Source organism: Elephas maximus, chromosome 9 (assembly GCF_024166365.1).
Source record: "Elephas maximus indicus isolate mEleMax1 chromosome 9, mEleMax1 primary haplotype, whole genome shotgun sequence".
Taxonomy (NCBI): Eukaryota; Metazoa; Chordata; class Mammalia; order Proboscidea; family Elephantidae; genus Elephas; species Elephas maximus.
Window position 1 is genome coordinate 71711263 of NC_064827.1, and position 27164 is coordinate 71738426.

At 47.7% G+C, this 27164-nt stretch overlaps 2 protein-coding genes across 4 annotated transcripts in view; one reads left to right on the forward strand and one right to left on the reverse strand.

The window, feature by feature from the left end:
* The window catches only part of GGTA1 (glycoprotein alpha-galactosyltransferase 1 (inactive)), a 234474-nt gene extending 225543 nt beyond the window's left edge, over positions 1 to 8931 (reverse strand). The window contains exon 1 of the mRNA XM_049897250.1: positions 8914 to 8931. The gene's annotated coding sequence lies outside the window, so the exon portion shown is untranslated. The remainder of the gene's footprint in view (positions 1 to 8913) is intronic.
* DAB2IP (DAB2 interacting protein) overlaps positions 1 to 27164 on the forward strand; it is a 233012-nt gene that overhangs the window by 34955 nt on the left and 170893 nt on the right. The gene's annotated exons all lie outside the window — the stretch shown is intronic.

Here is a 27164-nt window from a genome sequence, read left to right on the forward strand (position 1 = left end):
AGAAACAGGTTTGTAGAAGTTAAGAGACTCGCTTGAGGTCATACAACTGGTAAGAGGCTAGGCTGCACCCCCAAACCCAGCGTTTGTTTCCAGAGCCTGTGCTTCTAACCATTACTCTTGTGTGCATGCATGTGCACCCTCACGTGTGTACGTGTGTGTGCCTGGGCCTGTGCTGTGTGCAGATCATACTTTTATCACAGCCACTTGGGGCGCCTGTTAAAATGCATGTTCCTCCCAAAACTATCCCATGAAGTCATCCTGAAACTGACAGCAGCTTTGCTCAACTAGCAAAGACTGTTCACCTTGAGCAGTGTGCACTTTCAAAAAATTACCTGTATGAGGTCAAAATGACAACGGTAACTCTAAAACACAGAGCGGCTTAGGGGACAGAGCCTAAATTAATGGTGGTGAAACAGTATCGGTAGAGATAATGAGAATGGTGACACAACATGAAGAATGTCACCAATGCCATTGAATTGTACATGTACAAAATGCTGAATGGGTGGGTGTTTTGTTATGTATACTTTCACTCCAACCCCCCCCCGAAAATGCAGGCTTCTCACCCCTTCTCCAGACCTAGGAGTCTACACTTTTAAAAACTCCCAGTACTGAGTTTCTGTTTGGGGTGATGAAAAACTTTTGAAAATAGATAGTGGTGATGGTTGTACAACGTGGTGAATGTAATTAATGTCACTGAATTGTACACTTAAAATGGTTAAAATGATTTTTTTTGTTATATGTATTTTACGACAATAAAATTAAAAGCAAAAACCAAAGTATCTTCCCCAGGCTATTCTCATGAGCACCACAGCTTAGAGTCACAGCCCTACTGTACCCTTAGGGAGAGAATATGGGATATGGCTTCTAAGGGATCTGAATTCACGTCTTGACTTCATTCTCTTGGGCTGGGCGCTTTTCCTTTCTGAGGCTTTCTCTCAGCTATAAAATGGTCACGATGTTATACCCACTCATGGGGCGATTGGAAAAACCAACCAGCTGCTGTCTGTGGAGCCCCCTGGGTAGATGTCAGGGGTTGTCAGCAGACACTTGGTGGACAGAGGATTCCTGGTCAGGCTTCTCCTGTCACTGGTGAATGTGCCTGGGGCCAGGCCTCTGGCTGCCTCCTTCCCCTAGCAGGCCCTTGGCCTCTGCTTCTTGCACCTTCCTTGGATGAGGCCCTGTGTCCAGGTTTCTCAGCCAGTGTGGTGGGGACCCCCATAGACATACACACCTCCCCCTTCAACTCTTAGTGGCAGCCTGTGGCATTCCCAGGCAGGAGGTGGTGGGGTGGACCTGCTGTGTGCATATCTGTGTCATAAAAATCCGGTAGAAGTCCATCCTTTCCCTGAAAAGCTGCAGTGACTGCTCGTGGGAGGTTCTGGGGATTTGCCTGTCCTGAGCCTGGCAGGGCTGGGCTGGCTCTCTGGGAGGGGTATGGGGTGAAGGAATCGCGTGCTGAGGCCTCAGTGGCATCCCAATCCTGGCCTCCCGGCAATACTGTACATAGAGCACTATTCCACTTTTATCCTGTTTAATCTTGCTGAAACCAGGGAATTATTAAACACCCATTTTATGGAGGAGGTCACTGGAGTCCAGGGAGCTGCAATGACATGCCCAAAGCCCTGTGGGGAGAGGTGGTAGAGGTGGGACTTGAACCCAGGCCCCCTGACAACAGGCACAGGCCTTTTTGCACTATCTCCTGCCTCGTTGTTTTTCCTGCCTCATCTGGTTGTGGCTTTGGTACCAGAGCCCCCACTTGGAAGCTTGAAGACCTGGGTTCAGGCTGGGCTACGACTGGGCTGTGTGATCCTGGGCAGGGCTGCTCATCTCTTAAAACTTTAGTTGCCTCATCTGTAGAGTTGGGGTGTTCAGCTATATCTTGGAGCTTCCTGCCAACCTTGACATTCACAGGTTCCACTTTTGTCTGTTTTTCTAGAGAGGAAGGTCTGTGATGGGTTCAGGGCATGGGTGAAATGTTGGGTTGAGAGGCAGGGTGCTGCACTGGGATGTATGAAGCCAGCCAGAAAAGCTCCATGGGCTCTTTTTCCAGAGGGGCTGGTGGGGCAGGGGGTAGCAGGAGGAAGATCAGGGCAGGCTGAGGTTGCTTACCTTGGAATTAAACAGTAATTTGCACTCTGAACGCTGCATAAGGGTGATGGTGGGAATGACTGGGTTTGTGGATAGGAGCCAAGAGGGAGTGTGGGCCTCTGGAGCCAGCCCAGCTTGAGCTCCCCTCTCAGCTCGGCACAGCCTTGGCCAAGGGACCAGTAGGATATGTAACAGCCTCTTGTCTCCCTCCAGAGCCTCCATACGTTGGTGTCTCTCCCCTGGGCTTCCTCAGCTTTCTGAGTCCAGCCTCCGCCCACACCGCAACTGGTATCTATGCCTGGGATGGCTGTAACCTCTCCCTGGAGCAGAGCAGCTGGCTGAGGGGATCTGGTTGCCTGTTCCCTGGGTCTAGGGTGGGCCCCAGGCAGCCTGGCTTCCTAAATCAGGCCCTTGTTAACTGTGGCTTCTGTGGGCCACCTGCCCTCAGTTTCGCCCTCCATCATGCATCTTCTCTCCTTCCTGGGGTTGGCTCCCTGGCACCCAACCATAAGATCAAATCCATGCTCTGTGGCTCTCGCTCCTGGCTCCAACTCTCCTTCCTGTCTCTCTGTGTTCCTTGGAATGTCCTCTCGCTGCCACAGCTTCATCACCTAAATTCACCCTGCCCCTTAGGATCCATCCAGGATCCATCCAGCACAAATGTCACCTCCATTTGATCTCATCAGCCCACAAAGTGGGTGCTGTCTCTCTGAGTGTCCTGCAGCCCTGCTCCTCTCTGGCTTGTAGCTCTTGTCAACTGTCTTGCTTTACACTCAGTTGTTGGCTTGTTGGTCACCGGCGATGGTTTCTGTAGTTCTTGAGGGCAAGGACCTTGCCTTTCCTCTCATCTTGGTGTCCATGTAGTGGGTGGGGCCTGACAAACAACCTCCCTTAGGTATAGTAAGTGCTCGTAAAGGCTTGTGGAGTTGGGTTAGATTTTAATGGAGCTTGGTTTTTTGGCTCCTGGCTCAGCATTTTGCCTGCACCCCATTCCCCAGGGCAAACAGGTGGCAATCCTGCAGTCTGTGCTGTGGGCTGGGCTGGCTCCAGCTGAGGGACAGAGAGATGCCTTTGATTCCAAGAAAGACTTTCTTGTCGACTTTGCATTATTCTTGATCTTCTTTTTTATAAGACATCTATTCTGGCTTTGTGGCATCAAAGACGGACAGTCCTAGAAGCAGGTCTGAAAAGGCTGCCTTGTCAGCTCCCTCACCTACAGGTGAACTTCAGGTCTCAAACAAGAATAGCCCAAACTCAGCTGATTCTTGAGAATTTGTGAAAGCTTGTAAAGTACCTATGAAGGGTCAGTGGGGTCATCGTGATTATGCTGGGGGCCCACGGACATGTCTCCAGAGTTCCTGAGGGGTCGCATTCACTTTTCTAGGGTTGCACCGTATCTGTGGTCAGAGCCTTCATTGAAAGTGTCCCCACGTTCAGAGATGGTTGTTGAGCCCCAGTGGCTGAAGGAGAAAGAGCAGAAATGAAGACGAATAATTAGTTCTACAACACAAAACATTTATATAAGACCTTCTGGTTTGCAGAGTACTTTCACTCAGAGAATCTTATTTAATTTAGTTTTTTTCTCAGTCACCCTGTAGCTTTTCTGATGAGAAGCCAGGGCTTGGAGAGAGAAGTACTTGGGTAAGCTCATGAGGTCAGAAAGAGGCAGCCCAGAAAGAGGCAGCCCAGAAAGAGGCAGCCCAGGACCTCCACAGACCCCTTGTGTCTGGGTCCAGTGCTCACTGTACTCACCAGGCATGTGAATGGGCGAAGCTCAGAATGAAGAATTGGGAGAAGGCTCTCCATACTGACGGCCCCCCATTCAGAGTGAGGCTTTTTTTTTTTTTCCCTTTACAGTTCTTGGTTTGGGGTCATTTTCCCTGCTAGCATCATTTGATTAGAGTGAGCTCAAGCAGTGGCAGGTGATGGGGGGGGGGGGGGGGAACAAGAGGCAATGGGCAGTTCTCTTATAAATTCAGCCAATGCCCATACAAGTGGGCTTTGTGACCCAGTGGGAAATCTCTGTCCTGAAGTAGGAAAGCCCATCTCGCTGCAGGTCACAGTGGCTGATACCTATTGAAGACCTGTCTTGGAGTGAGGTCTGGGTGGTGCTGGGGGAGCTGGAGAGAGAGGAGCAAGGTTGATGATGATGGTCTATGTTCAGATGCTGCCCGCGTCCCTTGCCCAGGTGGAGGCTGGCAGGGGCCTCTCTGCTCCCATTGTGCCTTTGTTACCAAATGTCCTATTCAGTTGCTTTATCAGTTTACCTGTCTCCATCCCTGCACCTGCCACCACACTGAGCATTCTAGCATACGTACTTCATGATTGACCCTTTTGTATGACCTCAGAGCAGGGCCCACTTCTTTTGTGGGGTGGGTAGGGAATGGGAAGAAAATGAATGAATAAATGAATGACCCTTCTCAGCATCTTTGCTGGCCCTTCTCAGCATCTTTGGTGACCTTGTCTGGCTGTCACCAGCTGGAGAATATGTGACAACTGAGTCAACCAAAAAATGGCTGTTTGATAAGAGCAGTGGGGATCCAGCCAGACATAATGGAAGCTGGCCCTGTCTGGAGCAGGGACCTGAGAGCCTTTCCCGGCAGAGGGAACGCCATCAAAGCCAGCGCTGCTTCCGGGAGGAGAGAATTCCCAAAAGGCTCTGTCAGTCCCCCTGATAGGGATCTGCAGGGTGTGTGCGAGATTTGTGTTTTGGCCAGGATGTGGGAGTTAAAAATAGACATCCTAATCCCTTGCGTTCATGTCACACTTGACTCTATGCAGAGCCCTTTGGCTTCATTATCTCACTTAAGTTCGCAGCAGCCGTTGATATGGGGAGAGGCCGTACTGCCAGCTTTATAAATGAGCATGTGGAGGCCTGACAAGTTACTTGCTTGAGGCTATACCCAAAACTGAGTAGCTGAACCTAGTGTGTTGCCCAGGCCCCTATGTCTGCATTCTTTGCTCTTATGAGGAGCAAAATTATTAAGCAAGGCATCAATCACAGGCAGAGCACTAAGGATGAACCTAAGGCCCTGGTAGGCAAAAGCTCATGATGGGTTTGGGAACAACCTAAAAAAAACCCAAACCAATCAGTTCCAACTCATAGCAACCCCATGTGTTTCCGAGTAGAGCTGCGTTCCATATAGGGTTTTCAACGGCTGTGATCTTTTGGAGGTAGATTGTCACGTCTTTCTTCCAAGAAGCCTCTGAGTGGATTTGAACCACTAACCCTTTGGTTAGTAGCTGTCTTAGTCATCTATGCTGCTATAACAGAAATACCACACGTGGATGGCTTTAACAAAAAGAAGTTTATTTTCTCACAGTCCAGTAGGCTAGAAGTCCGAATTCAGGGCACTGGCTCCAGGGGAAGGCTTTTTTTTCTCTCTCTTGGCACTGGAGGAAGTTTTTTGTCATCAGTCTTTCTTGGTCTGTGAGCATCTCAGCACAGAAACCTCAGGTCCAAAAGACGCACTCTGCTCCTGGCGCTGCTTTCTTGGTGGTATGAGATTCCCAACTCTCTGTAGTTTCCCTTTCCCTTTATCTCTTGAGAATTAAAAGATGGTGCAGGCCACACCCCAGGGAAATGCCCTTTACGTTGGATCAGGGATGTGACCTGGTAAGGGTGTTAGAATCCCACCCTAATCCTCTTTAACATAAAATTACAATCACAAAATGAAGGACAACCACAGAATACTGGGAATCATGGCCTAACCAGGTTAATACACACATTTTTGGGGGAACATAATTCAATCCACAGCATTAGCCAAGTGCTCAACCATTTGCACTGCCGAGGGACTCCTCTTTGTTCTTATGAGGAGCATAGTTAGAGCCGACAGGCTACGGGAGGGTCGGGTGAATTATTAAGCAAGGCAGCAATGGTGGTAAGAAAACTAAGGATGAGTCAAGGCCCCAGAGGGCAAAGGCTCATGATGGGCTCGGGGAGCAATTAAAAAAACAAACCTGTTGTCATCCAGCCTACTCAGACTCATAGGACCCTATAGGACAGAATAGAACTGCCCCATAGGGTTTCCAAGTCTGTAATGTTTATGGAAGCTGACTGCCACATCTTTTCTCCTGCAGAGCAGCTGGTGGGTATGAACTGCTGACCTTTCTGTTAGCAGCCGAGCACTAAACCACTGCACCACTAGGGCTCCTTTTGGGGAACAACAGGGAATTGTAACTGGCTGGAGCAGGGACTGGAGGGGAGAGTAGTGATGGGAATAAAGCAGAAAAGTTCCACGGGGGCCACCACATTAAGAATCTAAGGCCACCCTAAGGAGTGTGAACACGATGCTGAAGGCAGTGTGGTGCCATTGAGGATTACAGAACATAGCAGCTGCCTGCTTTCTCAACAGAACAGTGCAATGGTGTGCTCCCTGGCCTTGCTACAGGTGTCATGTTAGAGTTTTTGGTGGGCAGATTTTTTTTTTTTAACTCTCAGAAGACACCCTGTCCATTCCCGTCTCTCCTTCCTGGACCTTGCACCATGGCCAAGGGAGGACTCCCATCTTCTCCTGCTTCTGGATTCTGGGAGAAGCCAGCTCGGGCAAAGTCTGTACGTGGGTTTCTCGGCTTTTTCTAGGTACCGTCTCTGTCTTCCCTATGGTAGGAGGAATCAGGCAGGAGGTAAGAGATGGTGGCTGCAGTTCTGGGCAAGGCCCTCCTCTTCTCCTGGCCCGTTTCAGTAAAGCCTTCATGGGCTGCTCTGGTGGGTCTGACACCATGCACCCTGCCCCAGACAAGCTCCCAGAATCTGTGTTCTCTCCCAGCCAGCTCTACCAGTCCCTCCTTTAGAACCCCGCTCAGGCCTCAGCTTCTCCAGGCAGCCTGCACGGATTACTTTAGCAACTCTAGCCTCTCCTTCCACACACTGTGGTGCCAGTTGCCCTCTAACCTCTCTTTTATTAACTCTTTGCTTCTCCTTATTAACTCTTTGGCTGTCTCATGGAGCCAACCCAGGTCTGAGCTGGACAGGCCATTGGAAATCTTCTGGTTCAATTCACTCATTTTAGAGTTGGGTGGACAGAGGCCTGGGTTTGTCTAAAATTTCATGACAAGTTCATGGCAGAGCTGGGACTTTAACCTGAATCTCCAGCCTCGTGCTAGTTCTTGGCTGCCACAGCACCCAGCTTCTTGGCTCCAAGAGCCAGGGAGTCCTAGCTCTTTGAGAATCTTGGTTTTGCAGCCTTGGCTCCTCCTGGGGCTGGGAGCCAGCACTGTCAAGCCTGCTGGTTCCCAGAGAAGACTCTTGGCGTCGGCAGCTTAGTCACAGGGATGAGATCACCACTCACCTCTGGATGGGGGAGGATGCCAAGGTTTGGAAACTTTCACTCTGAGCCACTTGTTGATTTTTTTTTTGTAAGAAAAACAAACCTGTTGGTTGAGACTTTGTACTTGGCTTGTGAACTACAGGCCTGGGAAAGCCGCTGAGACATGATAAGCACCTGGGCCGTGCCATCTCACAGCTTCCCAGGAGAGTGGCTCTGTGTCAAGAAAGAGCTTGGACCAGAGCCCGGGTGTTAGTAGCTTGCTCTGCTCAGTGGCTGTGTGACCCTGTGCAAGGTGCACACCCTTTCTGGGATATAACAATACCTAGCAGCTCACACTTTCTGAGTACTTCCCATGGGCCAGGTACTGAGCTTAAGGCTTTCCAAACAGTAGCCTGTTTGATTCTTACAACAAACCCATGAGGTCCTGTAATCTCCATTTTGTAGATGAATAAAGTGAGGCCCAGAAAGGAAAAGTGACTTGCCTAAGGTCACCCAACTGGAAGAGGCACAGCCAGGGCTTGAATGCTGGCCTTCCCAACTCCACAGACTATGGTGTCGGTCACTCTGCTACTCTGCCCTCCAGCTACTGGGCTAAATCCTGCAGATTGTGAGAATATAAGGAATAACCAGGTGTGATTAAGCAGGTGAAGGGTGGGAAGGGGATGAATGAGGGGGCCTTTTCTAGATTGACGTCACTCCCCATATCCCCTCTCCAACACTGTCCTCAAGCAGAGAGGGAGAGCAGAGGAGAGCAGGTATGGCTGTATCCTGGTTCCAGGGAGTGGAAAACATATTAGAAAGCCTGGTCTCATAGACAGCCAGTCCTGGATCTGTCTCTACCCCTCCCCTCTATCTTGTTGACTTTTTATTGTTGCTGTTAATTCATTTCCCATCCTCCCCCAGAGGCACCTTCAAAGCAGAGGGGTTGTTGGAGGCATTTCCCTTTGGGTGGGGTGAACAATGAAGAGCTGATTCAGATTTGGGGCAAGGGTCTGTTGATGGCTGCCAAAATCTTCGAATCTTGGGCTCTGGGGCTTACGTGGGGGAAGAGCCAAGCATCTTGTTCCCATTCCAGAGGACCCTGGTAGAGCAGAGATGTTAAGGGGTAGAAAGCTAGGGCCTGTCTTACAACAGACTCATGAGATTTGAGTCATGCTGCTCTACCTATCAGCTGTGTGACCTGATCCTCAGTATTCTCATTTATAAATTGGGGGCAATAATACCTACCTCCTAGAGTTGTTGTTAGGTTAAAATTTGATATGATGATAGAGACCATATTACAGTGTTTGCATGATATAAACATTCAATAAATGTTAGGGTTATTGTTATTAATTATCATTAATAGTATTACTATTACTGAGAGCCTTCTTAGTCTACGTTCTACTGGCTGTGGAATACTCTGGCCAGTGCCACTTTTTAAAACTTACCTCCATGGCGAAGGCAGTTCTGGGTAGAGAAAGATCTGAATTAAAGGAACTGTCTTAGTTAGCTAATGCTGATATAACAGAAATGGCATAAGTAGATGGCTTTAACAAACAGAAATTTATTCTCTCACAGTCTAGGAGGCTAGAAGTCTGAATTCAGGGTGCCAGCTCCTCTCTCTGTTTGTTCTGGAGGAAGTCTTCCCCTGGTCTAGGAATTTCTCAGCACAGGGACCCCAGGTCCAAAGGACACGCTGTGTCCCAGCACTTCTTTCTTGGTAGCCTGAAGTCCCTCTCCTCTCTGCTCCGTTCTTTCTTTTGTATCTCAAAAGAGATTGACTTAACATACAACCTAATCCTGTAAACTGAGTTCTGCCTCATTAACATAACTGCCTCTAATCCTATCTCATGAATATTATAGAGGTTAGGATTTACAACACCTAAGATAATCACACCAGATCACAAAATGGTGGAGAACCACGAAATACTGGGAATCAAGGCCTAGCCAAATCGACACACATTTTTTTTTTATAAATAATTTTTATTGTGCTTTAAGTGAAAGCTTACAAATCAAGTCAGTCTGTCACATATAAGCTTCTATACACCTTACTACATACTCCCATTTACTCTCCCCCTAATGAGTCAGCCCGCTCCCTCCTTCCAGTCTCTCCTTTTGTGACCATTTTGCCAGTTTCTAACCGTCTCTACCCTCCCATCTCCTGTCGATGCCAACACAGCCTCAAGTTGACACACATTTTTGAGGGGACTCAATTCAATCCGTAACAGGGACTATAAGAATTATCTATTTGTCTTGTAAACATACACACACACACACAAAACAAACATACACAAGTGACTTAAATTGGCCAAACAAAAGGTTTCTGAATAAGGACTGGGAATAGAGAAAGGTCTTGAATAGGGAAAGGTGATTTGTGACTGGTTATTAAAAACAGAGAAAAAAACTTCTTTAAGGTGCTTAGAGTTTATCTTTTGCATGGGCATGCACGGTCCCCTGCCAGCTGGTTTCCGTGGTTTAAGTCACTGAGGTGAGTGTTTGTTGAAGCAGGCCTGCTGGGTGGAGGTGGGGCAGGGAGAGGGGGCAGGGAGGGGCTGGGGCTGGAACTCCAACAAGCCTCAGGTTCTGCTCTGGACTGGAAAACCTCCAGGGTCAGCTGGAGAAAAGTGTACCCACCCACTCAAAGACACTACAGGTTGCTGAAGACAGCAGAGAATGGAGGGGGAACGGGAGGTCAGGGGGCATTCCCAGAGGAAGTGGGGTTGGAACTGGCCCCAGGAGGACAGCTGCCTAGGTTTCTGCAAATGGGATTGCAAAATCACTTCTGCCAGACTTGCCTTGTTCTCTGTGGCAGCCAGGTTAGCTGGGAGCACCCAGGCCTGGTAGTCAAAACACTTGGGAAGGGGAGGAGTCTACTCCTGCCTTAGTTTTTCATCTGGACAGGCATATCCCTGTTGTTGTGTGCCCTTGGTTGATTCCAACTCATCGCTACCCCATGTGACAGTAGAGCTGCTCTGAAGGATTTCTTGGCGGTAATCTTTATGGAAGCAGAGCGCCAGATCTTTCTCCTGCAGAGCTGCTGGGTGGGTTCCAGTGGCCAAAGTTTGTTAGTAGCTGAGTGCTTAACCATCGCAGCACCAGGGCACCCTGGAACATCCCTACAGCCCCCTTTATCTCATACATGCTTTGGGAGAGGGAGCAGAGGGCATGGATGAAGATGCAGATTTGGAATCTGACAGAGCTGGGTCTGTACTTCCCATGGTGTGCCCTCAGGCAAGTCATTTCACTGCCTGCACCTCAGTTTCCTCATCAGTCAAAGGAGGTTAGTAGTGACGTCAATGTCACAGACTTGTTCTGAGGCTTCAGTGAGGTAATGCATGTAAAGTGCTTATCACAGAGCTGGCACAGGGTAAGTGCCTGTAATTATAAGCTTCTGCTGCAGTTGTTTTTAGCTCAGGACACACCTCAGCCTCCCTCACCTCTCCCCTCCTGCCTGAATTCCTGTTTGTTGTTGACATCCTCTTTACCAACTAGCCCAGGGATTTTAAGTATTTATATCCTTGCTGGAATTTCTCTTTGCATTGTCTAGTTAATTACCTAATTGAATTAGGGCAAACATTTACAATTTCTTCCCTGCGCAAGGGCAGGAAGTGGCCTAGTGCTTTCTTTACTGTGATAGAGGTGATTATTGAAATATTTAATGATACTGAAGTCGCTCTCCCTTGAGAGGTTTGCTCTCTCTTAGAACAGCTCCACAGGCCCATAAATTAAAGTGGCAGCCTCATGCTTGGCAGCTTAAATCTTATTGAGGATGTCGATATGTTGGGTCACATGTTTCTTTTGATGACAATTTGTTTCAACACCCTCTTGCCATTCATGGAGGGATGGCTGGAAAACTCCTTTTAAATATTCAGAACTAATGACCTATGTAGGAGTCCCTGGATGGTACAAATGGTTAAGCATTTGACTACTAATGGAAAGATTGGCAGTTCAAACCCACTTGGAAATGCTTCGGAAGAAAGACCTGGCAATCTACTTCCAAAAGGTCACAGCCTTGAAAACACTATGGTGCCCAGTTCTACTTTGCAACATGTGGGGCCGCCATGAGTCAGAACCAGCTCAATGGCAACCGATTTTTTTTAATGGCCTAACGATGCTGTGAGTCACAATCAACTTGACAGCAATGAGTTTATGTGCATATTTGAGAAGGACTGGCCAATAAAATGTAAATAAAAAGCCAAGGCACAGGGAGAAGGCTTCAGATGGGGTGGAATAAGTGGCTCTCTCCACACCTTGAAGGTGTTGGTGGCCTTGGGTTCTGTCCTGCCCTTCGTGGCTTGGGAAGCATAATGGTTAAGAGCATGGGTTCTGACATCGCTGTGCTGGAGGCTTCAAATCCCTGCCCTGCCACTTGGCCGCTGAATGAATTGGGGCAGCCGCTTAACTTTTCTTTGGCTTTAAAAGGGGGGATACAATAGAATCTGCCTCATGGGACAGTAGTAAGAATTTTGGCGCATGATAAGCACTCATACATGTGAGCCTTTGTTTTCACCCACCATTTTCTTTTTCTTTCTTTTCTTTTTTTTTTAATTGTGCTAGTTGAAAGTTCACAGCTCAAGTTAATTTCTCATACAAAAATTTATACACGTTTTGTTATGTGACACTAGTTGCAATCCTTATAATGTAACAGTGCACTCCTCATTTCCACCCTGGGTTTTCCATGTCCATCCAACCAGCTCCTGGCCCTTCCTGCCTTCTCATCTTGCCGCCAGACAGGAGCCACCACCCATTTGGTTTCGCATATCTTTTTGAACTAAAAAGCACACTCTTTACAAGTATTATTTTATGTTTTATAGTCCAGTCTAATCTTTGTCTTTTTCTTTTTTTAATTGTGATTTAGGTGAAAGTTTACCTAGCAAATTAGTTTCTCATTAAACAGTTGATACATAAATTGTTTTGTGACATTGGTTGCGAACCCTGCAATGTGTCAACAGTCTCCCCTTCTCCACCTCGGTTCCCTGTTTCCATTCGTCCAGTTATCCTCTCCCTTCTTGCCTTCTTGTCTTTGCCCTTGGGCTGGTGTGCCCATTAGTCTCCTGTACATGATTGAACTGTGAAGCATGTTCCTCACATACGTTATTGTTGGCCTTATAGACTTGTCTAATCTTTAGCTGAAGGGTAAACCTCAGGAGTGACTTTAGTACTGAGTTAAAAAGGTGTCCGGGGTTAGTACTCTTGGGGTTTCTTCAGTCTCTGTCAGATCAGCAAGCCTGGCTTTTGTGTGTGTGTGTGTGAATTTGAATTTTGTTGTACGTTTTTCTCTCGCTCTGTCCGGGACCCTTTATTGTGATCGCTGCCAGAGCATTTGGTAGTGGTAGCCGGGCACCATCTAGTTGTTCTGGGCTCAGTCTGGTGGAGGTTGTGGTAGTTGTGGTCCATTAGTCCTTTGGTCTAATCTTTCCCTTGTATCTTTGGTCTTCTTCATTCTCCACTTTGCTTCAGTCAGTATGGGACCAGTAGCTGTATCTGAGATGGCCACCCGCAGGCTTTTAAGACTCCAGTAGCTACTCACTGCAGTCTGATGCAGAACATTTTCTTTATAGACTGTGTTATGCCAGTTGAGCTAGATGTCCCCTGAGACCACGGTCCCCAGCCCTCAGTCCAGTAGCTCAGTCTCTCAGGGTATTTGGATGTGTCTGTGAAGGTTCTATGATTTTGCCTTGGCTCTCCACTTTCTTTACCACAAGACCCTCCTCACCCTTCCTTCCTGGTATTACCTCCTTCTCTCCAGGTAACAACCAGGACCCAGTATGTCTAGGGCTTTTCCCCCTTGGGGTTCCTACTTGGGCACTTCCCTCAACTTGGAATGTTCCCAACCCTGTCTCTGCCCGTGGAAATCCTTCTTTTTCCTTCAGAACTTATCTTGAGCACCATGTCTTCTATGAATTTTTCCTATAGCCCCCCAGTCTGCCCCCTTTAAACTCCTTGTTACATCTTTGTTGTACCTTATGTCTGCAGCCATTACTGACCCAAGTGTGTTCCATGGAATAGTAGCCTGGTAAGATGCTTTGACAACTCCAAGTGTCAGAGAAGAACTGTGCTCCATAGGGTTTTCAAAGCCTGATTTTTCGGAAGTAGATCACTAGGTCTTTCTCCCGAGGCACCTATGGATGTATTTGAACCTCCAACTTTTTAACAGCTGAGCACATTAACTGGAATTGACTCAATGGCAACGGTCTTAAGATGCATTGGAATAGGCTGCATACTTTATACCCATCGTGTATAGTACGAGTCCACAGTTAGCATTTTTAGAGGCTCTGAGAAGTCCTGCATAAAGAAACCTGCTGAACGTTGTTTACCCTGGAACTCTCCCAGCATCTTTGAGTGTAGAGCACTTTCTTCTTGGAATGCCTGTAGACAGGTTTTGTGGCACGTGTAGGGAAGTGGCATTGTAGGCATCTGTATAACAGTTTGATGCTATCTCCCCATTTTACAAACAAGGAAGCCAAGGCACAGAGCACCCAGGGAGCCTGCAGTCCTGTCCCTCCATCACCTCCTGGATCAATTGACAAGTCCTTTATGTGAGTGGGAAACCCTGGTGGCGTAGTAGTTAAGTGCTACTGCTGCTAACCAAAAGGTCAGCAGTTCAAATCCACCAGGCGCTCCTTGGAAGCTCTATGGGGCCGTTCTACTCTGTCCTATAGGGTTGCTATGAGTCAGAATCGACTCGACAGCAGTGGGTTTTGGTTTTTGGTTTTATGTGAGTGTCGTGTGCCAGGCGGGGTGAGGGAGGATTGGGCATTGACAGCCAAGGATCTTGCTCTCAAGGAGATTTTGGTCTTGTTTAGGGGATGAGATGGACACGTGGAATAGAGCCAGATTAGCCGCTGAATCATGTATCCCTGTGCCTGTGTGTAATGAGAGCTCTGGGGCCCCATCCATATCCTTGTTCCAGGAAGGACAAGGGAGTCAAAGGTCCCCTGAGAACGCAGCACTGTCCCCAGGGCCCAGGTCTTAAGGTCCGGACTCCAGAACTCTGCCTCACCAGACTCCCATCCTGACTCCTGTGGATTCCCGTGGCCCCGCTGTGGGTTCCTGCTGAGCGGATGAGCGGAGGAGGACGCAGCCAAAGAAAGTCGAGGGAAGGCAGCAGGGAAAAGAAGAGGCTTCTGTTTATCAAGTCACAGTCTTCCCCATCCTTTCTGGGGGAAAATGTTCCCTTTTTGATCCCTCTTTTATTATCTGAAATTCTCAGGAGAGCAATTACCTCACGGTGGGAATTATCTGGTATCTTTATTCTAGTGCCTGTCTGCCTGAGTTCCTCCTTGGAGTAGTTGATTTCAGTAATTCAGAGCTGCTGACTTGTTTTAGGAAAGGGTGCTGGTGCAGAGGCAGGGGAATACCCACAAAGATGTATTTAAAGGCGTAGGTGGCAAGTGGTGCTGCTGGTGATGGTTGGTGGGGGAGGGGGAACGGAACAGTGACTGTAGATAATGTATTTTTTTAGCTTTGAATTTTGTACTGAAGGTGCGTGGGTTGTGTGGGAGCTCGCCTGTCTGTGGAACTGGGACAGGTTTATTGTAGGAAAATGAGCTGAAAGGCAGATTGTCAGGTCTGATGGCCTTGGTCATGCATCGCCATGGGCAGATGAGTCCCGTGCACTGGCCCGCAGCCTGACCCTGGCCCTGGCCCTGGCTGTCTAGCCTCCCAGAGGGCAAGGGAGGCTATAGTTACTCCTTGGAGAGCCTTTAAATTGAGCAGCTTCTGTGAAATGGCCTGACCTTTCCCCTGGCAGACCGAGGTACTGGCTGCATCCAGCTGCCTAGGGCACCACTGTCCCCTGGGAGGGGGAGGGAAGATCAGGGCACCTGGCTTCATGGGGGTGTTGAGAAGGGCATGAAAGAGGACCTCAGTGTGGTGAGGAGTGATGTGGCTGGGGAGGTGTATCTGCTCAGTGGGTGAAAAGGAAGTGTGGGGAGACTTCCTCCCAGAACCAGCTCCTAGCAAATGCCTAGAGGAGGCCCAGTTTCAAATGAGTGAATGCTCTGGATGTGGGAGGAAAAGTTTGGGCTAGAAGGTTCCTCTGGTCTCTGTCATCTTGGGCATTCTGTGGAGCTGTGCAGGGCAGCAGCTTCCATGGAGCCGCTCTTGCCTTCTCACTCTGCCCTCCCTCGCTGAACGGAAGGTTTGGCTCCAGGCCCAGAGCCAGGCTGTCCTCTGTCATAATGACCACCCTTCCTCTGTGATGGATGGACCCTGCATCTCCCTCCAAGGTCTTCAGCCTGGGATCCTCATGGCATTTTCGTCCCTATTTTACAGATGAGGAAACTGAGGCCCAGGGTGGTTTTTCCAAGTTCATATCATATCCAGCCTCTTGACTCCTGGCCCAGGACTCTCTGTGGGCTGTAAAGGGACTGAGTGGGAGGTTGGGAGCTCATTGGCTGCCCAGGGAAGGAGGGTGGGTGGGCACACAGGTGGGAGGTGAGGTGGTTTCTCTGGTTTCATCATAGCTCTTACCCTGAGCTGGCTCTGTGACTATGATAGTTACTTAAGCTTGTGTCTAGTCACCTGCTAGACTGGGAACCACCTGAAGGACAGGGACCCTTTGTCACCTCTGGACCACCCCTCAGTGCCTAGGTCAGGGATTATACGGGGATCAGCCAGGGCTCTTTCAGGTACAAGAGAAGAAACTCCCCTCAAGCTGACCAAAGTTAAAGAGATTTTATTGGCTCATGTACCTAAAGAGACCAAGGAGGCTCAAATGAATTAGTCAGGACTTTATATCTCTTTGTCTGTCTCTGCCCTTCCATTTTCCCACAGTTTCTTCACTGAACGTGGAATGGGGAGGAGAGTTCCCCAAGGAAAACTGAGGTACTGGCACCAAAACAAGGGGGGAACAAACAAACAGGCAAAAACACAAAAGACTCAAACATATAGTGAACATGTCGTGAATGGCTATTAATTTCAATGTATTTTTGTAGAAAGGTGCCCCCCACCCCCACCCCAGCCACGAGTATCAGGTGATATGCATGTGCCTCCTATAAGCAAAACAAAGCAAACCCTGTGCCTTGAAAAGGATTCTGAAGCCACGTCTTAGATCAGCAGAAAAGAGTGCCATGATTAGTTAGTGATGTCTGCCCTGGCCTTGGTGGCAGGGATGTTGGGGCAGGGGATGTACGTGCTATGTTTGCCTGATTGCCATCCGTAGTCTGGTCTGAATTTTGGTGTTATGGAAATGCTTGTAAGAATTGAAAGCAATAGAGTTGAACCAAAATAGTTTTGAAAGATTCTCCCATACTTTAAAGGGCCAAATATATGTGGTTTAAAGCTCTTTCTGACTAGGTATAATACCACCCCACAGAACAGAAGGATAAATTATCATGTGAAGGCACGTGAAGAAGGGGTGATTGTTGGAAGCTGGTGGCTCCTGATACTCTAAGGATTCCAGGGAGGCCTTCCCATCCTTCTCTGTGACAACAGTGAGTTGCACAGCCCCTGCCAGGACTGATTGAGTCAACACATAGTTACCGAGTACCTCTAATGTGCCAAGCACGGTTTTAATGGAGGTTGAGAGCTTATTTCACTATACCACATAATTTCAAGCTTCTAAAAGGGAAGGTGATGGAAAGGGAGGCAGATCTGGGACTTTTTCCTAGCAAAACTTTGGTGAGCGTTATTAAACTCTTAAATATCTTTACAAATGTGCAGAGTATGGTATGATCCTGGTAAAACCACTTCTAGTGCCTGAAATTTCACCATTAGTGATTAATTCCTTTGGGTTAAGGATTACCCTTTCTAGTGTAGGTGTTAGGTACTAATGGGATGCTGGAAGGGGATCTCATTCATCTCTAACACCTCTTTGGGTTGAAAGTTATTATTTTAAGGTCCTGAGAAGATACCAAAAAACCAAACCAAACTCGCTGCTGTCGAGTCGATTCCAACTCATAGCAACCCTATATGGACTGCCCCCACAGGGTTTCCAAGACTGTAAATCTTTACAGAAGCAGACAGCCACATCTTTCTGCTGCTGAGTGGGCTGATGGGTTCGAACCACCAACCTTTTGGTTAACAGCTTAGCGCTTCACCACTGTGCCACCAGGGCACCTTCCTGAGAAGATAGGACCCCTGTTTGGGATGGAGGTGGAAAAAAAAAAACACTTACTAAGTCAACTCCAACTCATGGTGACCCTGTGTGTGTCAGAGTAGAACTGTGCCCCAGAAGGTTTTCTGATTTTTTGGCTGATTTTTTGGAAGTAGACATCCAGGACTTTCTTCTGAGGCGCCTCTAGATGGACTTGAACCCCCAACCTTTTGGTTAGTAGCCGAGCACGTTAATCGCTTGCACCACATAGGGACTCTGGAGGTGGAAATAAAAGGAGTTAAACAGGGGGCCAGGATATAACTTGGACTGGTAACGGAAGTCAAAGTTTGCACATTGTACGTCATTGTGCCTACCCCACCCTGAACAACAGCCAAAAATTTTAGTCATCAAAATGCTTCTAGCGGTCATTGTTTTCCAAGTTTAGGTCCTTAAGGCAGAACAAGAACTAAAGGCCCTTCCCGGCTCTGGCCACCCGCTACAGCCTGTCAAGATCCTTCCTCTCAGTTGGGCGGCTCCTACTCTGGCCGCCTGAACCAGCTGCTGGAGGAAGTTGCTGGACATCCAGACTTCCCTGCCTTCTCACCCTTCCCAGCTGGAGGAGCAGTTGTCTACCTTCACCTGGCCACCTTCTGGCCCCTGAGAGCCCCTTCCCCACTGAAAATGCTGGCTACTCACCAATTAGTAACCACTGTCGCTCTTACTCTCTCTCTCTCTTTCACACACACACATACACACACACACACACACACACAGTGATTAAATGCTCTGGAGTTGGCACTGGGTCTAGACTTGACCACCTAAGTAATTTAGATGCTCTCTGCTCACTTTCCCATCTGTAAAATGGGATAATAGTACTAACCTCAATGGGGTTTGGGAGGCATCAGTGAGGTAGATGATACCGTCAGGTCCCTAGCTCAGGGCCTGGCATGTAGAATGAGCTCAATAATACCCATGAGCTTTGTTTTTTAAGCGTGGTGAATATGTACACAACAAAACATACACCAATTTAGCAATTTCTATAGGTATTGTTTCCACGTTTTGTTTACAGGGAATAGTGCTGCAATGAATGTTAGTGTGTGTATGTCTGTTAATGTAGCAGCTTTCAAGTCTTTTGGGTAATATACCTGAGTGGAATAGCTGGATCATGCAATATTTCTATGTTTAACTTTCAGAGGGACTGCTGAACTGTTTTCCACAGTGGCTATACCCCTTTATGTTCCCACCAGCAATGGACGAGGGTCCCTGTTTCTCCGCAACCTTACCAACACCTATTGTTTTCTGTTCTTTGATCATTGCCATTCTAACAGGGGTGAGATGGCATCTCATTGTGGATTTGATTTGCATCTCCTTAATGGCTAATGATTGAACACTAGCGACCGCACTGGAATGACATCAAGGACATCCTCCATGAAGAAAGCAAGAGGTCATTGAAAAGACAGGAAAGAAGGAAAGGTCCAAGATGGATGTCAGAGGAGACTCTGAAACTTGCTCTTGAGCATCGAGCAGCTAAAGCAAAAGGAAGAATTGATGAAGTGAAAGAATTGAACAGAAGGTTTCAAAGGGCCTCTCGAGAAGACAAAGTATTATAATGACATGTGCAAAGAGCTGGAGATGGAAAACCAAAAGGGAAGAACACGTTTGGCGTTTCTCAAGGTGAAAGAACTGAAGAAAAAATTCAAGCCTCGAGTTGCAATAGTGAAGGATTCCATGGGGAAAATATTAAAAGATGCAGGAAGCATCAAAAGAAGATGGAAGGAATACACAGAGTCATTACACCAAAAAGAATTAGTCGATATTCAACCATTTCAAGAGGTGGCATATGATCAGGAACCGATGGTACTGAAGGAAGAAGTCCAAGCTGCTCTGAAGGCATTGGCGAAAAACAAGGCTCCAGGAATTGATGGAATATCAATTGAGATGTTTCAACAAACAGATGCAGCACTGAAGGTGCTCACTCATCTATGCTAAGAAATATGGAAGACAGCTTCCTGGCCAGCTGACTGGAAGAGATCCATATTTATGCCTATTCCCAAGAAAGGTGATCCAACCGAATGCGGAAATTATAGAACAATATCATTAATATCACACACAAGCAAAATTCTGCTGAAGACCATTCAAAAACAGCTGCAGCAGTATATCGACAGGGAACTGCCAGAAATTCAGGCCGGTTTCAGAAGAGAACGTGGAACCAGGGATATCATTGCTGATGTCAGATGGATCCGGCTGAAAGCAGAGAATACCAGAAGGATGTTTACCTGTGTTTTATTGACTATGCAAAGGCATTCGACTGTGTGGATCATAACAAACTATGGATAACACTGTGAAGAATGGGAATTCCAGAACTCTTAATTGTGCTCATGAGGAACATTTACATAGATCAAGAGGAGTTGTTCAGACAGAACAAGGGGATACTAATTGGTTTCAAATCAGGAAAGGTGTGTGTCAGGGTTGTATTCTTTCACCATACCTATTTAATCTGTATGCTGAACAAATAATCCAAGAAGCTGGACTATATGAAGAACGGGGCATCAGGATTGGAGGAAGGCTCATTAACAACCTGCGTTATGCAGATGACACAACCTTGCTTGCTGAAAGTGAAGAGGACTTGAAGCACTTACTAATGAAGATCGAAGACCACAGCCTTCAGTATGGATTACACATCAACATAAAGAAAACAAAAATCCACAACTGGACCAATGAGCAACATCATGATAAACAGGGAAAAGATTTGAAGTTGTCAAGGGTTTCATTTTACTTGGGTCCACAATTAACACCCATGGAAGCAGCAGTCAAGAAATCAAACGACACATTGCATTGGGCAAATCTGCTGCAAAGGACCTCTTTAAAGTGTTGAAGAGCAAAGATGTCACCCTGAAGACTAAGGTGCGCCTGACCCAAGCCATGGTATTTTCAATCACATTATATGCATGTGAAAGCTGGACAATGCATAAGGAAGACCGAAGAAGAGTTGACGCCTCTGAATTGTGGTGTTGGCAAAGAATATTGAATATACCATGGACTGCCAGAAGAATGAACATATCTGTCTTGGAAGAAGTGTGGCCAAGAATGCTCCTTAGAGGCAAAGATGGCGAGACTGAGTCTTACATACTTTGGACATGTTGTCAGGAGGGATGAGTCCCTGGAGAAGGACATCATGCTTGGCAGAGTACAGGGTCGGCGGAAAAGAGGAAGACCCTCAATGAGGTGGGTTGACACAGTGGCTGCAACAATGAGCTCAAACATAACAACGATTGTGAGGATCGTGTGGGACCGGGCAGTGTTTCGTTCTGTTGTGCATAGGGTCGCTATGAGTCGGAACCGACTGGACGGCACCTAACAACAACAACAACAAGAATGGCTAATGATGTTGAGTGTCTTTTTATGTGGTTATTGGCCAACTGAATATACTTTTCGGTAAAATGTCTGTTCAATTCCTTTCGCTATTTTTTGATGGAATGTTTATCTTTTTGTTGCTAAGTTGTAGAAGTATTTTATAATTTTGGATATCAGACCCTTATCGGACATATGGTTCCCCCAATTTTTTTCCCAATCTGTAGGTTGTCTTTTAACTTTTTTGATAAAGTCCTTTGATGAACAAAATTATTTAATTTTTGTGAGGTTCCATTGATCTATTTTGTCTTTTGCTGCTCTGCTTTTGTTGTTGTATCTAACAGCCCATGACAAAAACTAGGTCCCACAGCTTCGCCCCTACATTTTTGCCCTATGAACTTTGATGATTATAATAGCATCATTGCTCTTACCTCTGCCAGCCTCCCCAGCTGCCCTTCCCAGGCCTTCCCAGCCATCACACTCTCCTGGCCTCTTCAGTGCTTCTCTGTTGACACCTCCTGCCCTACCCTGGGTGCCCTCTCCTTCTCACCTAACAGCTTTCACCTGGGAGCCCCATTCATACCCATGGTGTCGCTGACCCCTGAACCAGGACTAGTGCCAATCCCGGTGGTAAATCTCTTTCCCTAATCCCTTCTGCTGAGTTCCAGATGGAGAGAAGTGAGAAGTGATCTTCACCAGATGCTTTAAAGGCACTTTAACCAGTACAGCAGGGAAATCCTTCTTCCTGTAAAAACCACTTCCTCCCACCTTAATGGCCAACCTCTGTCACCACCATTCCAGGCTTCTCTCTTTCCATGAAGGCTGCACCATTTAGCCCCTAGGCCAGAGAACCTCAGTGGGTGGTTTCCACTTTCCCCTCCCTCCCTCCTATATCCAAGACAGGTAGTCCCCCTTAGGCACTGTCTCCAGTTTCCCATCCTCCCCATCCCTGCCCTCACTGCCCATTGGGGATATCCTTGCCACTGCAGCCTCCTCTCGTCTTGCCTGCTTTCCATTCATTCTCCACACTGTCCCCAGGTGAGCATTCTAAACCTGGGTCTAATCAGATCACCCCCTGCTCAAGGATCATGAGGGGCTCCCTATTTTCCCTAGAGTGTAGTCCAGACTTCTCAGCTCGATTTTCAGTGTCCTCCAAACTCCAGTAGGGGCCTCCTTGCCCACAGCTCTCTTTTATGCACCCAGAGACTCAGTCAGCTGAACTGCTCCAGGGCTTCCCACCTATCCTGCTGCCACGCCTTTGTCCCTAAGGCTTCCCTTGCCTCTACCCTACTGCATGTAAAAATCCTAAAGATTGTCTCATCAGATTCACAAAGCCAGAGGGGGATGAAAGTCCCCATCCAGTCCAGCCCCCTGCCTTCACTCTGAACAGCATGGTTGTTTTTGTTTTGTACCCTCTTCTTGGCTCCTTGGGAGATGTTCCTTTCACAGAATCTATAATATTTATAGCTCGAATGATTGGGGCTCAGCCCGGAAATCTCGGGGGCTGGCCGGACTAGGAGGCCCACCTGTCCAGAAGGAAAGTGGGTGACTCTAGAAGTGGAGGCCAGGACAGATATCCCCAGTACCTGGCCCAGGCCAGAGCTCTATGCTTCAAGATTCAATATCCAGCAGGCAATGCGATGAGGATTTTGGTGGATATGTTGGCCTCTGTGGCTGCTCAAACCCCCCACTGCCTGCCTTAGGGGCCACTGCCCCCATCTGTCCATTGGGAGGTAGTATTTCCGTTTCTCAGTGTTAGGGCTACTGGGTGGATTGAGCAATGTTATAGGTGAAAGCAAAGCAGCAATGGACAAACTAATAATTAACAGATGTCAGCTGTTAATAGCTTGGAAATACCGCTACTCCCCTCTGCTCCAGGAGGGAGGAGATGGCGTGGTCACTTGACCCCTTGGAAGAGACCATTTGACAGCCAGCTTGGGACAAGTTTAGAGGAGGGGACAATGTCAGGTACTGTGGGGGTATGAGGGGCAGATAGATGTCTTTGCCACAGCGATTGAGTGTTGGCTTTGATTGCTGGGGGTTTCTTGGGGTGAGGACAGCGGCTGCTGAGCTAAAGGGGAAGGTGGCAGGGGTTGATGTATGTCTGTCCATTGTCCCTGATTCATCCTGTTCCAGGCTGCTGCCCTCATTCTTGCAGATTGCAGGATGCTTCTAACTGGACTCACTTCTTCTATTTTTGCTTCTCCGCAGTCCATTCTATACTCGGTAGCCAATGTGTGTGGGATTCTTTAATTGAACATGGATTGGTTCCCTTGGCTCTTTGGCTACCCGCTGCTCTTAGAACCACATGTAGCTTCCTTGTGTGGCTGCACTACCAGAGCTGGGCCCTCCCCGCCTGCTCACATCCCCTCTCCCCTTCCTCGCCGCCCTTTAGCCACACCAACTTTTCCTTGAGTTCCTTTAGTACATGTGGGTTAGGTCTGACTCCAGCAGCTTGCCTGGGCTGTTCTTCTGCCTGAATGCCCCTCTTTGGATTGCTTGTCCTTCTCATCATTCATCTCTCACCTTCAGTGTACCTCCTGGGTAGGCCTTCCCTGACCACTGTGTCTTAAGTAGGGTGACCCTTCCCTCAGGTAGTCTCAGCCTCAATACCTCTTTTTTTTTCCTTTACAGCGTGTATTATAGTTTTAACTTATATGTGCATACATGCGAGCTTGTGTGTGTGTGCACTTGTCTGTGTATAAAATTTTTAATGCTTGTTTCTGTGTTTTCCACTGGACTGAAAGCCCATGAGGGCAGCTCCCCTGTCTGCTTTTCACCATTAGCACCTGTACAGTTTTTGGTACGGTAAGCATTTGTCAGATAAATGCATGAATCAGTAAATAAAGGCCTCTAGGTGGAGGTGGACAAACTTTTGGCTAGGGTGGCCAACCAACTCAGCTTACCCAGGAATGAGGGGTTCCCAGGACGTGGGACTTGCAGTTTTTGAAAATGAAAGACAAGCAAGAGCAAACCAGAATGAGCTGATCACCCTGCCCTCAGCCCAAGTGTCCATCTCTTGGAGGATTGGATTGTTCTAGCCTCAGGTTCTGTTTAATGAGTGTCAAGGGTAAATGCATTCCTGGGAGCCTGGGGGTGTGTACATGGGGGTGCCTGGGTGTGTGGTTTGCTGCCCCCACCTGGTTGGCATCTGCCTAGCTTGAACCTTGCTAAGCCCCCTTGCTAAGCAAGCAGTGAGTTCTTCTCACTCCCATTTTCTAGATTGCATTGTGATTTGACATGCTTGAGGTCAGCTCCTGAGAGCTAAGCCAGGGTCCTTGCTATGACACAACATAGCCAGTCCCCACAGTCCCTTTCTAGGCCGGAGTGACATCCCTCCTCTACCACATTTAATCACCCAACATGTCAGTGCTGGGCCAGTGAGGGTTTTTCCCAGGGTAAGAGGCCTTTTCTTGGGGCCTAAAAACCACAGGGTAGGGTTTAAGCTTTTAAATTTTATTTGTCTCCAAGATCTGTTTGTCTCTTTCCTCCTCTTCTACATTCATATATTCTCTCAAAAGGAAAGCTATTTTCCTTTCTCTTACCTGCCTTGGGCCAAACCCAGTTAGTTGGTTCTGTCTGGATTGCAATTTCCCAGTCCCCAAGGCTTGGTGGTGCCTTGAGTTTACTCCTGGTGCATCCAGCTCATCGCCCACCTGAGCACCTCTGGCCAGGCTCCTCTCACCGCCTGGTCTTGGCTCAGGTGTCGCTTCCTCCTGGAAACAGCCATTTCAGCCAGAATCCATGGTCCCCTGCCTCTGTGCCACACCCCCTCTTAGGTTGTGAGTGCCCAGAAGGCAGGAGCTGGCATTATTCTTGGTGTCCTGGCACACTGTTGTAGTTGTTAGGTGCCGTTGAGTTGGTTCCGACTCATGGCAACTCTGTGTACAACAGAACAAAACACTGCCCGGTCCTGCGGCATCCTTACAATCGTTATGCGTGAGTCCTTTGTTGCAGCACCGTATCAATCCATCTTGTTGAGGGTCTTCCTCTTTTTCGCTGACTGTCTGCTTTACCAAGCATGATGCGCTTCTCCAGGGACTGGTCCTTCCTGACAACATGCCCAAAGTACGTGAGATGAGGTCTTGTCATCCTTGCTTCTAATGAGCATTCTGGCTGTACTTCTTCCAAAACAGATTTGTTCATTCTTCTGGCAGTCCATGATATGTTCAATATTCTTCACCAACACCATCATTCAAAGGCATTAATTTTTTGTTTCCCTTCCTTATTCATTGTCCAGCTTTCACATGCCTATAAGGCGATTGAAAACACCATGGCTTGGATCAGGTGCACCTTAGTCCTTAAAGTGACATTTTTGCTTTTTCACACTTGAAAGAGGTCCCTTGCAGCAGATTTGCCCAATGCAATGAGTCTTTTGATTTCTTGACTGCTGCTTCCATGGGCGTTGATTGTGGATCCAAGTAAAATGAAATCCTTAACAACTTCAATATTTTCTCTGTTTATCATGATGTTGCTTGTTGGTCCAGTTGTGAGGATTTTTGTTTTCTTTATGTTGAGGCGTAACCCATACCAAAGGCTGTGATCTTTGATCTTCATCAATAAGTGCTTCAAGTCCTCTGTGCTTTCAGCAAGCAAGGTTGTGTCATCTGCAATGAGTCTTCCTCCAATCCTGATGCCCTGTCTTCTTTACATACTCCAGCTTCTCGGATTATTTGCTCAACATACAGATTGAATAAGTTTGAAGCACAAAGGTTTGTAAAAAGGAGGAAAAAGGGCACCTTAGGAGCAGGGTGGTGGCAGTGGTGAGAGCTCTGGACTAGACTATCTGAAGGCAAATCTGGGCTGCAGCACTAACTAGCTGACCTTAGAAAAGTCAGGTCACTTCTCTGAGACTCAGTTTACTTCTGCAAAATGGGGAGGTAAAAATACCTACTTCCTGGGGTTGTTCAAAAAGTTAAAGGACAGAAACTTTTAAAAGCATTTAGCATGGTATTAGGAATGTAGTAAGTGCTTGATAAGTGTTCATTTCTGTGGTTTGAGGATTTAGAGGTTTTAGAGAAGAGAATGCCACTGTAAACAAAGCTTTCTGGGCAGGAGCTCTGAGGTTAATCATTCCCTATTCCCAGGGCATCAAGGATGTGGGTAGGGGGCTCTACTTCACCACCCAAACCCTCTGTGACTTGACCTAAACCTAGGTTTATCTGTCCCTGTTTGTTGACTGCTAAAGGAAAGGCATTGCAAGACCGGGCAGTGTTTCATTCTGTTGTACATAGGGTCACTATGAGTTGGAACCTACTAGATGGCACCTAACAACAACTGAAAGCTCGGCATTTGAAATCACCAGTGGCTCCGTGGGAGAAAAATGTGCCAGTCTGCTTCCGTAGAGATTTACAGCCTTGGAAGCCCTGTGGGGTCGCTATGAATCCATTGTTTTTGTTTTTTTGGTTTATCACCATAAGGATGAGCCCTTAAAGTTCTGTGGCTCTGTGCTAGGGCTGCTAACCAAGAGGTCGGCAGTTTGAATCCAGCAGGCGCTCCTTGGAAGCTCTATGGGGCAGTTCTACTCTGTCCTATAGGGTCGCTCTGAGTTGGAATCAACTCGATGGCAGTGGGTTTGGTTTTTTTGGTTTTGGCCCTTTCTCAGGTCCCAGGTACTTTCCCACATGACTACCCAGCATCCACACCAAACCCCTGGGAGGCAGGCACATGTATAATTTACATAGGAGGAAGCACAGGCTCAGAGAGGTGAGGTCAACTGTCCCAGGTAGCTACTGAGCCAACACTGTTGCTACGAAGATGGCGAGGTCTTTGAGTCTCATTTTGTGCTGAGGTCTGGGTTCTGTGGTGAGTGGGTTCTCAAGGTATGGGCTGCTCTGGGGCTATTTGGGCTGATAGGATGGCAGGGCCCGAGGGGGATTACTGCTGCTCCTACCCCTTCTTTTTTTTTTTTAATTACTGCTGCTCTGAATTCCCGGTTCTGAGCCTGGAATTCTGAGCTGTTGCTCCCTCAAAGACCAGGTAACCTGGGCCAAATCTGGCCTGCAGCCCTATTTGATTTGACCTGCATGGTGGTTTTTGTTTTAATTTTATTTTTTTTAATGTGCATTAGTTGCCTACATTTAAAAATCAGGAGGTTTTTATGTTAAATCTGGTAACTTCTCTTAAAATGGGATCATCTGGCCGTCCTGCCTTAGTTCCAACCAGACAGCTGAGGGAGGGTTGAGGCAGACTCTCCATTTAATCTGGCCCAGAGGCCTCCTCCTCTCCTTCCTTCCCTTCCTGAGTGGAGCTAGGGTTCGGAATTGTGATTCCTGAGTCAGGTAAGTGACAGGGCGGGGCCCCACATGGGGTGTGGGCCCTGGACCCGCCTCTGGGGAGCTCACCGCACATAAGGGCAGGCGGAATTAAAATTCAAGGCAAAATGAGTGGCTCTGGGAGTGCTGTGGGGCTTTTAGAAATGTTCATATATTCAGAAG